We start from the raw sequence: 16836 nt of genomic DNA, 5'->3' as shown, positions 1-16836 counted from the left end.
CAAAAGCAACCAAGGAAAATAAAAAACAAGCAGTAGACTGGATTTAGCCCATGAGGTGTACTTTGCTATCCCATGTAGCTGTAGTCATTCTAACAGCTCAGCTGGGGTGGATAGTACAACATGGTCTCATTCGTATGGTTGAAATTTGTTCTGGCTTTTGTTTTCAGCACCTGGTATTCCCCTACATGTCCTCTCATCCACCAATAGGCTAGACTGGTTTTTTGATTTCAGTTTTTTGTTTTGTTTTGTTTTTTACAAAATAGTGTTCCAAGAGAGTGAAAATGTTAACTGTTAGGCCTCTTAAGGCCTAGGGTCACAGTTGTACAACATAATTTCCACCACATTTGATCAGTCAACGTGAGTCTCAAGGTCAGCCCATATTCAAGGGATAGGGAAACAGAGGAAATATTATGGCCATTATTTCAGTCTACCACAGGGAGGCACAAGGATTTGGAGTTTAGGAGAAAGTTGAAATTAAAAACATATTTTGTAGTTATCAGTACATATGTTATAACTGAAATTGTAAGAATTAATTAAATTTCTTGTGAGAACTAAACACACGTATACACATGTATCTCTTTACTACTATATATTACCATATATATTTTAAAGTATATTACATATATATATTTATTACCACATATTTCATAATGAATGAACCACTCTTTAAATATCAACATGGATAGAATATGAAAACGTAATATTGAGTGAAAAAAGAAAGTTTCAGAATTTTACACAAATATGAGAGCATTTATATAAATTTAAAAATACACTAAATCTATATATTGCTTTTAGATGATTAATAATAATAACTAACACATACTGCTTTTATATGCCAGATCCTCTTCTAAGTATATTTTATACACTAACTATACACTTATTACAGGATAATTTTGAGATTGGCACACTAGTTCAGTAGTCCTTTTTAATATAAATGATGAACTTGACCCAAAGAGAGGCCAAGAAACTTGCCCTAGGCCACATAGTTAAGTGGCAAAGTTAAGATTTAAACCCAATTTTAAAACATGGACTGAATATAAATCAACTTCTAGATAGATGTCGCCTTAAGGTAGGGAGCAACTGGAATACAACCGACCAAAAATGTAGGGAATTCTAACTTTACCTATCTCTAGATAGATGGAAAGATAGTCTGGGTTTTCTAGTAAAAAGGCCCCAAAACAATTACCAAATAACCTACTCAGCTGTGATGAATATCCCTACTATCCTGGCTGTGATCTTACAATACATTTCTTATGAAAATAAACAAGGTTTAACAAAATAGATGACTCCCAATCCAGGTTTGTGTCAGGAAATATATAAGACGAACACGTGAAGTAACTTGATGTACCAGATAGAAAAGATATCAAAGACTATTAAATCATGTCAAAAAAAAAAAAGCCCAAACCATCCTGGCCAAAGGTGGGAAAACTTGAACCTCAATGAGGACAAGAATTGCAACAGATTGAATCATACTGAATGCACTTAAACCTTGAATTTACAGGGATAAGTAAAACGTACTGTGCATCAATGCAGAATGCTTGAGAATCACTCATTTCCTTGAAAACTGGTAAAGCGAAACAAGGCTTTGTTCTGCCTTTCCTATACCAACTGCATCTTTTGGTAACCAAATAGCTGATGAGGGGAGGTTTCTTTTTAGAGAAGTTAATCAAATACATGCAAAAGGCAATAGAATATCATCATTTTACAACCCCAAGTGAATTAATGAATCTGTGCAATATCAATGGCTGCTAACATCACAAAAAGAGAGCTATCCAGATATCGCAAACTTCCTTAGAGAACTATATATACCATCTGTAAGCAATTTTGCCAAAAATTTAAAATGAAATCAGATCAAACTTCGTCCGCCAATTACCAATTTGCAGAGTACAGAGAAAGATGTTAAATGCTATTATAAGGACAGACCCAGCAAAATGCAATAAAATTCAGATAGATAACTAAAGACTCTACAACAGACTGGTTAAGAAAAAAGAGACTTCTAGTCTGGTTTTCAGTCTGACATGTAAGAATTTAGAAGTCGCTAACATCTTCCGAACAAACAGTAAAAAGCAGAACAAACTGAAAAACCAACAACTTTTCTTAGCTCCGTAAGAGAAGTAAGGTCACAAGGCAAACCGCTGTTCCCAAGATTGTAGGTATCAACAGAGGAATATAAAGAATCACAACTTACCAGGAGCACAAGCCTCTGCAGGAACCAGGCAGGGAAATCCGAACTGTAACTGATGAACTGGTGAAGGCTCAACATGGACGCCTCTGAGAGATAAAAACCAGAGGAGGACCAGTCATTAGGGGGACGCCGCACTTCTGTGAATTTTACCTCCAAGAGTTCCACCAGCTTCTCACAGTGAATATGGGAGAAAAATCACCTTGTGCTTCTGGCAGGGGAAAGGGAAAAGGAACCATTCTGAAACCTGCCACAGCATTCTGCTCTTAACTAGGTCTGTCCACAGCTGAAACTATTTAACTAGCGGCTAAACTGCTGAGGTTTTATCTGAGCCTAATTGACCTGGGGGAGAGGAAATTCGCAACTCCAGCTGCCTGTAGTCATCCTATCCCACTTAAGGAAAATGTGAAGCTGTGTATGGTTCACAGCCCAGGGATACAAACTCACTTAAAGACTGAGACCTAGGTCTATAGAATGCTACCCCTCCCTCCACAACTCACCACCTCATTATGAAAGGCCTATTTACAGAAGTTCCTTTTACCCAGTAGATCATTTCTAGCTATCAAGAAAAAAATTACTAATCATACAAAAAGGCAAAAAAAAAAAAAAAAAACACCGTTTGAAGAGCCAAAGCAAGCATCAGAATCAGACTCAGATATGGCAGACATGTTGGAATTAACAGACTTGGAATTTAAAACAGCTGTGATTAAGATGCCACAGGCTCAACCTCATAGAAACAGAGAGTAACTGCCAGGGGCTGGGAGGTGAGCAAAAAGGGAAGACGTTGATCAGAGTATAAACTTCGAGTAAGATGAATAGCTTCTAGAGATCTAATGTACACCATAGTGTTCATAATTAACAATACCATATAGTATTTTTGAAAGTTCCTAAAAGAGTACATCCTAAATGTTCTCACCACTAACAACAAAAAATGGTATTTTTTTCCCAGTTTATCCATTTTAATCGGTACATAATTGTATCTCACTGGTTTTTTTTTTAACATCTTTATTGGAGTATAATTACTTACAATGTTGTGTTAGTTGCTGCTGTATAACAAAGTGAGTCAACTATACATATACATATATCCCCATATCTCCTCCCTCTTGCGTCTCCCTCCCATCCTCCCTATCCCACCCCTCTAGATGGTCACAAAGCACAGAGCTGATCTCCCTGTGCTATGTGGCTGCTTAAAAAATGGTAATTATTTGAGATGATGTATGCATTAATTTAGTATGGTAATCATTTCACAATATATATGTGTATCAAATAATCACATTATACACATTAAACTTATACAATGTTTTATGTCAACTATCTCAATAAAGCTGCTAAGGCTCTTATAGAGCAATAATAGATCGAATATGTAAGCAGAGAGATGGAAATTCTACGAAAGAACCAAAAAGAAATGCCAGAGATAAAAAAAACACTGTAACAGAAATAAAGAATGCCTTTGATGGGCTCATTAGTAGACTGGACAGAGCTGAGGAAAGAACCTCCGTGCTTGAGAATATCTCACTAAAAACATCCAAACCTGAAAAGCAAAGAGCAAAAAGATTTAAAAAAAGAACAGGATATCCCAAAACTATGGAACAATTACAAATGGTGTAACATAGAGGTAATGGGAATTCCAAAAGGAAAAGAGAGAATTGAACAAAAGAAATGTCTGGAAAAATAATGTACTACTCTCTACATTTTTCCTCTCCCCCTGAGAATTTCCACAAATTGTCAGATAACAAACCACCAATCTGATAAGCTCAGAGAACACGAAACCATATAAATGACCAACTGTCCCCACCAAAAAAAAAAAAAAAAAACCCACAAAAAAAACCCCAAACAAACAACCTAACCTAGGCGTATCATTTTCAAACTACAAAAAATCAAAGATAAAAAGAAATCCTGAAAGAAGCCAGAGGAAAAACATTTTACTACAGAGGAACAAAGATAAGAATTACTTCTAACTTCTCAGAGACCATGCAAGCAGTGCAAGAGTGGAGTGAAATATTAAAGTATTGAGAAAACAAAAAGACATCAGCCTAGAATTCCATACTGTGTGAAATTATTCTTCAAAAGTGAATGAGAAAGAAAGAGTTTCTGAGAGAAACAAAAATTGAGGGAATTTGTTATCAGAGATCTATACTGCAAGAAATGTTAAAAGAAATTCTTTAGACAGATAAAAAATGCTATAGGACAGAAACTTGTATCCATGAAGAAAGGAAGAGCATCAGAGAAGAAACAAGTGAAGGTAAAATAAAAACTTTTATTTTTCTTATTTTCAATTGACCTAATTGTTCAAAATAATAATAGTAACAATGTATTCAACTATGTATGTATATATAGACATATATATATATGCCTATGTATAAGTGAAATGAATGACAGCAGTTATACAAGGTATGGAAGGAGGAATTAGGATGATCTGGTGTACTCACACTGTGAGCATATCAGTTATACTTTTTTTTTAACTTTATTTCAGTGGTTGCCCTAGAGTTTGCAATATACATTATAACTAATCCAAATACATTTTCAAATAACACTATACAACCTCACAGATGATCCAGCAATCATGCTCCTTGGTATTTACCCAAAGGATTGAAAATTATGTCCACACAAAAACCTGTGCACAGATATATATAGCAACTTTGTTCATAATTGCCAAAACTTGGGAGAAACTCAGATGTCCTTCAATAGGTGAATAAATAAATAAACTATGGTACATTCAGACAATGGAATATTATTCATCACTAAAGAGAAAAGATTTATCAAGTCAGGAAAAGACATAGAAGAACCTTAAATACATATTACTAAGTGAAAGAAGCCAATCTGAAAAGGCCACATGCTGTATGATTCCAACTATGTGACATTCTGGAAAAAGCAAAACTATGGGGAAAGTAAAAAAGATCAGTGATTGTCAGGAGTTATGGGGGAGGGAGGCATGAAGAGGTAGAACACAGATTTTTAGAGCAGTGAAAATACACTGTATAGATACCATAATGGTGGATACATTTGTACAAACCACAGACTGTGTAAACCATAATATCAATTATGAATTGAGTGATTATGATGGGTGAGTGTATGTTCATCAGTTATAACAAATGTACCACTCTGGTGGAGGATGTTGATAATGGGGGATAATGCATAAGTGGGGGCAGGGAGTATGTGGGAAATCTCTGTATCTTCTGCTCAATATGGCTGTGAACCTAAAACTTCTGTTTGAAAAAAGTCAATTTTTAAAATGAAGAAAAAACATATGAAAGGGAACCTATAGATTTAATATATGGTTGTCCCTTGTATGGATCCTAATTTTAACTGTATGTGTATATATATATATATATACTTTTAAAATAATGAGATAATGGGAAATTTGAATTTAAACACTGGATATTTGATAATTCTGAGGAATTAGGTTTAATTTTTTAAAGAATGATAATGGAATTGTGGAAAATATTTGCAAACAAAGCAATCAACAAGGGATTAATCTCCAGAATATACAAACAGCTCATGCAGCTCAATATTAAAAAACAACCCAATCAAAAAATGGGTGGAACAGCTAAATAGACATTTCTCCAAAGAAGACATACAGATGGCCAAAAAGCACATGAGAAAATGCTCAACATCACTAATTTTTAGGGAAATGCAAATCAAAACTACAATAAGGTATCACCTCATACCGGTCAGAATGGCCATCATCAAAAAATCTAAAAACAATAAATGCTGGAAAGGGTGTGGAGAAAAGGGAACACTCCTACACGGTTGGTGGGTATGTAAACTGGTACAGCCACTATGGAGAATAGCAAGCAGGTTCTTTAAAAAACTAAAAATAGAACTACCATATGACCCAGCAATTCCATTCCTGGACATATACCCATAGAAAACCATAATTTGAAAATATACCTGCACCCCAATGTTCATTGCAACACTATTTAAAATAGCCAGGACATGAAAGCAACCTAAATGTCCATCAACAGAGGAATGGATAAAGAAGATGTGGTACATATATACAATGGAATATTACTCAGCCATAAGAAAGAACAAAAACAATGCCATTTGCAGCAACATGGATGGACCTAGAGATTGTCATACTGAGTGAAGTAAGCCAGACAGGAAGACAAATATATGATATCACTTATATGTGGAATCTAAAAGAACAGTACAAATGAACATATTTACAAAACAGAAATAGAGTCACAGATGTAGAAAACAAACTTACAGTTACCAAGGGGTAAGGGAGGGGGAGGGATAAATTGGGAGACTGGGACTGACATATACACATTACTATTTATAAAATAGATAACTAATAAGAACATACTGTATAGCATAGGGAACTCTACTCAATACTCTGTAATTGCCTATAGAGGAAAGGAATCAGAAAAAGGGTGGATATATGTATATATTAAAAAAAAATTATCAAGGGAATAATGTGGGTGGGGCGTTGGATTAAATGAAATTTTCCATAAATTAATCCACACTGATGCTGGTGACATGAACATGAGGTATATTATACTAGTCTCTCTACATTTGTATAAGATTGAAATTTTCCTCAATAAAAAGTAAAACAATTCAACAAAATCATACATACCCAGAAAACACATGCTCATGCTATGAATTATAATAATAAAATTAACACATTTTACCACCCAGTTTAGGTTACAATACCAATACTGTTACATCTAGCTGGTGTTTCTCAGTGATCTCTTCCCCTTTAGCCATTATCCTGACTTATCCCTAAAAGAGATTTATCCCTAAAGCTTTCATCGTCATTATAATAATCAACGTTATTATTTCAGTGTGTTTCAGAGGTATCCCTAAATATTTGGTTGTGCTTGTTTTTTAGCTTTTCAGAAATATTGTCAGAGTTTAAGTAATCATCTGGGATTTGCTTTTCACCCAACGTTGTAACTCTAAACTTCATTCACATAGTTCATTTCACTTAGTTCATAAAATCTACCTCTCTGAGAACACTTACTACATAGCCATAATTAGTAACTTAAATATCCAGCCCCCAAGAAAACCAAAAAGTTTTAGAGAACAGACACCATGACTTTTCATTAGTTTTCTCAACTATAAAAGACAGGCTGGCTACATAGTAGGTATTTAATAAATGTACATCTAATGAATAAGTATTAATGAACAATTAAGTGTTTGTGTGAATAAAACAGCTAAAAAATGTTATTCAACAACAACAAAAAAAAGTGGAAATAGTTCCTTGTAAAAAAGATATTATTTCTAAAATTTTTAAGGTAATTTATTAAAATCACTGCAAAAAGAGGTTACAGACTCTTGTATTAGATGAAATTGAGCAGAGGTCCTTCAGTCCTTGGACTTGAGGCCCCCCATTTCTAAGTTATAACATATAGCCTTAAAATACATATTTGCTCAATGCATAATCTTCTCAATTTTAGGATTCAGTTATTTAAAATTTAATTGCTGATTTTGGTATTAATGCAAAAAAAATCAAAGGAACCAAGTATCAGTCCAACAAATGACTAATAATAACTATTTAGTTAATTGAAAGCTAACAGATGGCTGGCACTAAAATTGATTGATGCCTTAAAGTCAAAGCTGATGCTGATTCTTTTCTAAAAAAGAATGTGACTCAAGCTCAAACATTTCTCTTTTTCAATCAGGAAGGATTTTACACTTGGAATAGAGGCCAGTGATTTATTAGGTTAAGTTTTCTCTCAGCAGCCCTCTGATCACTCTCAGTATTCTAACATAACAGCTTCATTGTACAAACCCAAGCATTATACTTTATTTTTATTATTTTTAGGAGACTGTGACAGTATTGAACTTTGAAAGGGAAGACTAATATCTTCATTGACATTATTGTTGATCAAAGCACTTCTCTGCGAGGAGCATGTGCTTTGCCAACAATGACTACTGATTCTTTAGATAAAGTTTTATAAAAAGTTCAGAAGGGAAATGATGAGCTACAACTTTAACTCAGCAACTGGAATCATTGGCCAGTATTATTAAGAACTTTAAAGTCTGAGTAAAACTTGATCAACCTGAATATAAAGATAAGCAAATTTACCTGTTAAATATTTCCAGTCTTCTTTCCAAATATTCAGTGGAAAGAAATTCACTGTCATTCAGTGATGACATATAGTTTGGCTGTCCTTTGCTTCTTTTAGAAAGAGAAACTTTCTACTTTCAATGAATTGAGGGGGAAAAAAGACAATGTCACTAAGAATTTTTATGTCTTTCATTCAGTTATAAATCTGTTTTCTTTGTCAGACACAATCATGGAATAAAGATATGCATGAGTCTCAGAAATTATCAGGTATTGACCCTATGATAAGTTATATATTTTCTGCTTTTGGTTATTATTCCCATGTGGCTACCATTTTTCATGGTATTTATGGTTGGAGCATCAAGTTTGCCAAAGTTTGATAAAAAATAGTGTCACAGGTTAGGTTTTGTTGCTGTTTCCTACCACCCAACATGAAATGATAAGGATTTGTTAAATGAAGCTAGAATAAGGCTGATGGTCATTGTATCAATAATAACCACAGTGAAGTACTGTGGCTTAACGTGGAATTTCTCAATAGGTAAACATTATACTGATATTGATACTCATACCCCTTGGACGACTTTGTAGAGCCAAGGACAGTCAGAGCTCCTGGGCCCATCAAGCAGCCTCATCAGTTTACTTCAGTATATCACACTGATAAGATCATATTCTCTGTGTGCCATAATATAGAAATGATTGTAAATAACTGACCTAATGTATTAAAAAATGAATCAAAGAAATTCTTTCTCAATGATTACATTTTCAGTTTTTCATATACTCCCACTGGTATAAATTAAATATTATAATTACCATTTTTGAAGTAAGTGAATAGCCTGTATATATAAATTCCAAAAATATTTTATAACAATAAATATTCCTATAAAAATATAAAATTCCTTCACATAAGCTCAAGAGAATGAGATTATATATAATCATTCTTACTTACTGTTAGATGATTAGGGATATCTTATTTATCTAATTAATTTCTTATATTATAAATAAAATCTGGATTCACAAAAAGGAATTAAGAGTACTAGAATAAGTAAATACACAGGCAAATATAAAATATTTTTCTTCTTATGTAGATTTCTTAAAAAAATAACCGATTGTTTAAAGCAAAAATAATAACAATCTAGTGGGGGGTTTCTAACGAGCATAAATTAAAACATATGACAACAGCAACACAAAGGCCCAGAAGAAAGAAATGCAAATGTAAGATTCTCATACTACTTGAAAGTAGACTATACTAAATTAAAGTTGTATGCCATAAGTCATAGAGCAATCATTAAATGACACAACAAAAAGTATAGATTAAAAGGCAACAAAGAAGATAAAATAGAATCAATTGATACTAAAGTAATCCCCAAAAAAGGCAGAAAAGTGGAGAAAGGGGGAAAAATAACATATGGAACAAATAGAAAGAAAATAGCAAATAGCAAGATTATTTATTTAAACTTAACCATATCAATAATCACATTGTAAATGGTCAACCTATCTCAACTAAAAGGCACTGATTGCCAGATTGAATTTCAAAAAAGCAAGACCTGTGTTATGAGTTGAATTATGTTACCTCAAAAAAGATACATTGAAGTCTTAACCTCCAGTACCTCAGAATGTGATCTTATTTGGAGAAAGGATCTTTACAGAGGCAATTAAATTAAAACAAGGTCATTAGGGTGGGTTCTAATCCAAAATGATTGGTGTCTCTTATAAGGGAAACTGGAAAGAAAGACAAGAGAAAACACACACAGAGAGAAGAAAATATGAGATACAGGGAAAGCACCATGTGAAGATGGAAGACTAGAGTGATGTATCTGCAAGCCAAAGAATGCCTGAGGCTATCCGGAGCTAGGACAGAAGCATGGAATATTTAGTTCTTCCTCTAGCACTACAGAAGGGAGCATGGCCCTACTTACACCTTGGTTTAAAACTTCTGGCCTCCAGACCCATGAGACAATAAATTTATTAATTTTGATGCTTCCTTCTCCATAATGGATTGAGTGGATGGATTAAACCAAGCAACTTGACCTAATTGACATGTATAGAATGTATGCTTTTGTTGACTACAGCCAACATTATAATATGTATTCTTTTTAAGTGTAAATGGAAGATGACGTCTATTCTGAACCATAAAAGAAGTCTCAATAATTTAAAATGACTCATATCATACAAAGTATGTTCTCTGATCATAACGATATTAAACTTGAAATCAACTACAGAAAGACATTTCAAAAATCCCTAAATATTTGGAAACTAAACAACATAATTCTAAATAACTCATGAGTTAAAGAAAAAAAACAAATGAGAAACAAGAAAGTATTTTGAACTGAATGAAAATAAAAACACAATATGCTAAAATTTGTAGCATACAGCTAAATCAGTACTTAGAGGGAAATTTATAGTAGTAAATGCCTGTATTAGAAATGAAAGTAGATCTTAAATGAAGGATTCAGCTTCCACCTTATGAGACACCTATGAAAAATCAACATACCTTACTGTATTAAAAAAATCAATTAATTGAAACTATAGGGTCATCTTGATACAGGAAAAAAAAGAACAAATAAAACCCTATGTGAGGAAAAAAGGAAACAATAAAGATCAGTGTGTAGATCAATGACTCAATGAATTAGAAACAGAAAAACAGTATAGAAAATCAATGAAACCAAAAAATGCTTCCTTGAGAAGATCAGTCTATAACCAAACTTACTAGGGAAAAAGAAAAAAAGAAGATTGCCAATACCAAAAATGAGGGAAATGACATCACTAGAAATTCCATGATGTAAAAAGAATAATAAGTAAAGAATATGAATAAATTTAAGTTAGATAAAATGGACAAATTCCTTGAAATAAACTATCAAAGTTCACTCAAAAAGTAATATTTAATGTGAATAACAATATATCTACTAAAGGAACTGAACTTGTAGTTTACAAACTTCCCACATAGAAAATTCTAGGTCCAGATAGTTTGACTCGTGAATTCTACCAATTATTTAGGAAGAAGTAATTCTGATTCTACACAAATTCATCCAGAAAACTGAAGTTAAGGAAATCCAATATTACAACCAAAAACATTAGTAGAAAAGAAAATAACACATACCAGTTAGAATGGCCAACATCAAAAAATCTACAAATAATAAATGTAAGAAAGGGTGTGGAGAAAAGGGAACCCTCCTACACTGTTGGAATGTAAATTGGTGCAGTCACTATGGAGAACAGTATGGAGGTTCCTTAAAACACTAAAAGTAGAGTTACCATATGATCCTACAATCCCACTCCTGGGCACATACCTGGAAAAGACAAAAACGCTAATTTGAAAAGATACACACACCCAAGTAGGACATAGCAGCACTATTTACAATAGCCAAGACATGGAAGCAACCTAATTGTCCATCAATAGATGAATGGATAAAGATGTGTGTGTATATATATATATATATATATATACACAATGGAATACTACTCAGCCGTAAAGAAGAATGAAATAATGCCACTTGCAGCAACATGGATGGACTTAGAGCTTATCATACTAAGTGAAGTAAGTCAGACAGAGAAAGACAGATATCATATGAGATCACTGACATGTGGAATCTTTAAAAATAATACAAAGGAACTTAATTACAAAACAGAAATAGACTCACAGACATAGAAAACAAACTTATGGTTACAAAAGGGGAAAGGTGGAGGGAGGGATAAATTAGGAATTTGAGATTAATAGATACACACTACTATATATAAAATAGACAACCAATGAGGACCTACTGTATAGCATAGGGAACTATATTCAATACCTTGTAATAAACTATAATGGAAAAGAATGTGAAAAAGAAAAAAAAATATATATATATATATATAACTGAATCACTTTTCTGTACACCTGAAACATTGTAAATCAACTATAGTTCAATTTTAAATAATTTTTGAAAAGAAAAGAAAACAACAAACCACTATCCTCATGTTCTTAAAAAAGTTTTATCAAATCAAATCATAAAATAAATAAAAAGGATAATATACTATGACCAAATGAGGTTAATACTCTAATGCATAATTAGTTTAACATTAGAAATTAATTAACATACTTCACCATATCAACAGAAAATAAAAAATGAAAACCGTATCACCATCACAGTAGATTCAGATAAAGCATTTGACAATCTCACACCAATTCTTATAAAAGCTGTCAGCAAACTAGAAATATAAAGGAACTTCTTCAACCTGATAAAGGCATTGCATTAATATTTTTATTGCTACAATAACAAATGCCACAAACTTAGTGGCTTAAAACAACACAATATGTTATCTGATAGTTCTGGAGGTCAGAAGTTTAAAATTGTTGGCAGGGCTCTTTCTTCTGGTGGTTCCGGGGAATAATCCATTGTCCCTTCTTTTTCAGATTCTAGAGGCTCCCCTACATTCTTTGGCTTGTGGTGAACAGATAAATACATTGTGGTACATCCATGCAGTATAATACTATACAACAGTAAAAGAGAAATGAACTACTGATACACATAAAAACATGGATGAATCCTAAAATAACTTTGCTGAGTGACAAAAACCAAACAAGAAAAGAATACACGCACTATGATTTCATTTACTAAAATTCTAGAAATTACCAACTAATCTGTAATGATGGAAACCAAATTAGTGATTGCCTGAGGATGGTGGGGGGATGGAAGGAGTGGAAAGTGTCTACAGGGAGATATTACAAATGGGCATGAGAACACTTGGGAGGAATGAATATGTTTATTATCTTGACTTCAGTTATGGTTTAATGGGTGTCTATACATGAGAAAACCTCAAATTGTACACTTAAATATGTGCAGTTATTGTGTCGATTATACCTCAATAAAACTTTAAACCAGATTAACTAAATCCTTTAACAGTTGTTGGTCTTTCATGTTCCAAAATATAAAATTAATATTACAACAAACAGTAAGTGTGCTAGCTTATCTTGTATCTGAAAATTTGGATACATATCCAAGATGTTTGACCTCAAGAATCATGCTACCGAAGGTTAACCGTGGATCAGACTCCACAGAATTTAAACACTTGTGGAACTTCTGAGCAATGAATCTGAAACGAATCAGAAACAAACTTAATGATACTTAAGGAAGAGCTAAGATCTATGTGATTATTTAAGGATTCTTAGACATTATCATCTCTCAGATGTCTGAACACATTTATTTAGTGCTCTAAAATTCAATGAACAAAAAAGAATAGATGTGTTGCTGGGAAGAGGAGGGAAGAGGAGTTAGTGATTATAGGAAGGGAGAATTAATGGTGAAGTTTAGTTATTTTATGAGCACCAAAAGGTAATATTTCAGATATTAATCAACAATAAATATTCTTAACCTGTTATCCAAGAACCCCTGAGGTCCAGGAATAGGCTCAAAAACATGTGAGTGTTTCATGGACACGTGTATTTTTCCTGAGGTGAGGGCCCATAGATATGATCAAAGTACTGGGAGGCTTCATAATCTAAAATATTAATGACTACTCTATGACCTATATCAAGAAAATATTTATGGCAATATCTGATGGAAACAGTCTAATCTGTTTGATCTTCTGTTCTTTATTAAGATGATTTTATGATCAGCTGGCTGATTTTTATGAGCTTTGTAACACATATTGTAACCACATATTGTGACTGTGAGGTTCTTTTGGTATGGAAAATAGGCCCTCAGCAAATGTGTTATTCAAGCTTTTCCCCATTAAATGCTACTCTTGCTGAGCAAAGAAAACTGAACCAATCAGATCTTTCCAACCAGTTCTCCTCTCGTCACATATACAGCATTATCAAATTTACTGGATACAATCAACAGTTTAAATTACTATGTCAATATTTTTATTGCAAACATCCTGCTAGGACAACGTTCTGTATATTAATGGAAGCCAGCCGTATTAAAGGTAATTAAACAATTTATCCAACTGAACCACAAGTATATTCTTTCTTAAGTCCTTACAACTTTTCAACGTCAACTTTTCAAAGCATTTTTAAATGGTGATGGTAAAAGGCAAATATACTCATGCTATATGTATATACATATATCTGAGTGAGTCCTCAGCAATCTTCATTTCTATTTCAATTGCCTTCTTTTATATTTTCTCTTTCAATTGTTACAGTAATTTATAGCTATGATGATCTTATTTTTTCTGAAAAAACCTTGTAATACATTGATCAAATTGGTTAAATAATTTATTGATGAAATAAAATATGTATTGTAAAATTAGAAATGTTCTGGAAACTCCAAGTCCCCTCAAATCACTCCCCTCCAATCAATTATATTTTTAAATGTCCAGATGATGAGAACTCATTCTTCTGTGTAGTGTTAGTATTTGCATGTGTATTTCCATCTATCTCTTCTATCCTAAGATGTTCTAAACTACATTTTAGAAATGATCTGAAAAACAGATTTGAGCTCAGTTGAAGTGGTTATGCTTTCAAATATTTATATTCAGTATAGTCTTCTCAATATTCTTTGAATTATCTTCACGCTTTAACGCCACTTTTCTGCAATCCTTGTTCTTACCCAATGTTAACATAGTTTTCATTTTTCTTGTAACAACCAGAGCTCTCTTCCACTCTCTCAGCTGTAGTTCTTTCTCAGCTATGTTTTTCTTTACCTTTTTTTAAAAAAATACCAAGCAACATGTTTATCTCATTTGTTGTGTTCAACTGCAACCCCCTACCGTAACTCTTCCACCTTGAGAGCCAAGGGATGAGGTTCTGCTTAACTGTAGTCTCATTTGGTGTAACATTGACATGTATTTCTTTTCTATTCCTTGTCCGATTCAAAGATATATTAACAATAAGGAAATAATTTATCAATTAAATTACCTCAGAGGAGGAAATTGTGAAGATTGTAGCAACGGACTTTATTTAAGTCTGTGAAAATATTGCTTACTAAAAATGAATAAATAGAAAAACTTTAAACCCAAACTACTTTATCTCTACAACTGAGAATTCCCCATGCTTCAATGTTTCCATCTGGATAATCATCATTCTAAACTGGTACAAAAGAGGCAAATTCTGCAGGAAGTTCACAGCAGCATCACTGCAGATGCACATCCAATTCTGGCAAATTCTGTGAAAATTCTGTGAAAGGACATCCAATTCTGGCAAATTCTGTTGCAAATTTGCAACAATATTGTCAGGTGAACTACATCCATGATGCTTGTTTCTTTAACATCAAGACTGAAGAAATATCAGGACTGTATTCAAAGTGTAGTTTCTTTTGATCACCTATACTCTCCAGGTTCTCATCTTTATACTGCACTGCACTTCTCTGCCTCAACCTTCTGGAAAAACAAAACCAAAAACTGTTCTTTATCTCTCCATCATCCCTCACCTACACAATGGAATAAAATCTTCCTAACGTCTATGGAAACTTCCTAACTAGTCACACTCATGTTAAACTCTTACCTGAGGTTCTTGACATCCAGCAAGGGCATGGTCTGCTTCTAGAAGTGATGGTTATTTGGATCTCCTTAGATTCTCCTCACCTCTGAGATTTTAAGGCACATGGTTCAGTGTCTTTCTCTCAAATCCAACTTTGCAGTTATCCTAGATAATTTCAGCATTCATAGGGAAAATACATCCAGTAGAGTAATTTCATAATTCTTTGCTTTCAGAACTACTGACTTGTGTCTGCATTCCACATCAGGAGCACAGCTAGATGACCTGAGATTTCAGTCATCATCTGAAACTACTCCACCTATAAACTTTTAGTCTTCAATATTCCATCTTAACCAAAAACTCTTATGATTCTCCTGCCTTACTTTCTTCCTTCCATGAAACCTACTGTTTCATTTTATTGTGGAACCCTGCTTTAGTCTGTTGAACTTCACTGTCCTTGAGCTCTCAACCAATTCTTCACCAAACTTCCTTTTGTATTGAATGCAGATTCATTGAAGATCATTTGAAGTACTCTCTTAATGTTTTGTAAACTTCTAGCTTCTTTATTCTTCTGTAGCAGTTCTATGAGCTGGCTTCTTTTTAAATACACTTGAGCTACTAATGCAGCTTAACAAAATCTGACAGCCATGAAGATCTGTGCTCCTACAGATTTATAGTAGCAATTTACATCCAGATCCATGGTGCCACTTGACAATTGTTCCATTTTCCTGGATTATCTTTTTTTTTTTCTTCTATTCCTCTGCACTGCTATCACAAACCTTTATTGAAGCTGTAGCAGAGGCTGAGTGATGGGATTGGTAACGAACATGTAAAGAGTTTTCTAGAACATAAGCTGGATAGTGAATTCCTGATGTTTACTCTCTTGTTTTGCATTACATATATATTACATATATGACTTTAAGTGTAGAAAATAGTGGTAATTAGAAAAGAAAGTCTCTCCATATTCTCTTCATGGTCTCTACTTCATGCAATTTCAATACATGACCTTAGATCCAATATCTCAGAGAAAAGTGTCAGAAGGAAAATGTCTCAACTCCCCTTCACAAAATCATTCAGATCTGCAGCTATTCATGTTCAGGGTGTTCATTCTTCTTTTCTAAGGTAATTCTTCAACACTGGTCTTAATTCAATCTTTTGTATCTCATTCAGGACTTTGCTTCATGTTTCACCAATAATACGATCTCCTTCTATGAGATCCTTCTGTCCAGTCTATAAATGTGCTCGTATATC

The sequence above is a fragment of the Pseudorca crassidens genome, chromosome 11 (assembly GCF_039906515.1).
Source record: "Pseudorca crassidens isolate mPseCra1 chromosome 11, mPseCra1.hap1, whole genome shotgun sequence".
NCBI classification, from domain to species: Eukaryota; Metazoa; Chordata; class Mammalia; order Artiodactyla; family Delphinidae; genus Pseudorca; species Pseudorca crassidens.
Note: the sequence above shows the minus strand (reverse complement) of the source record.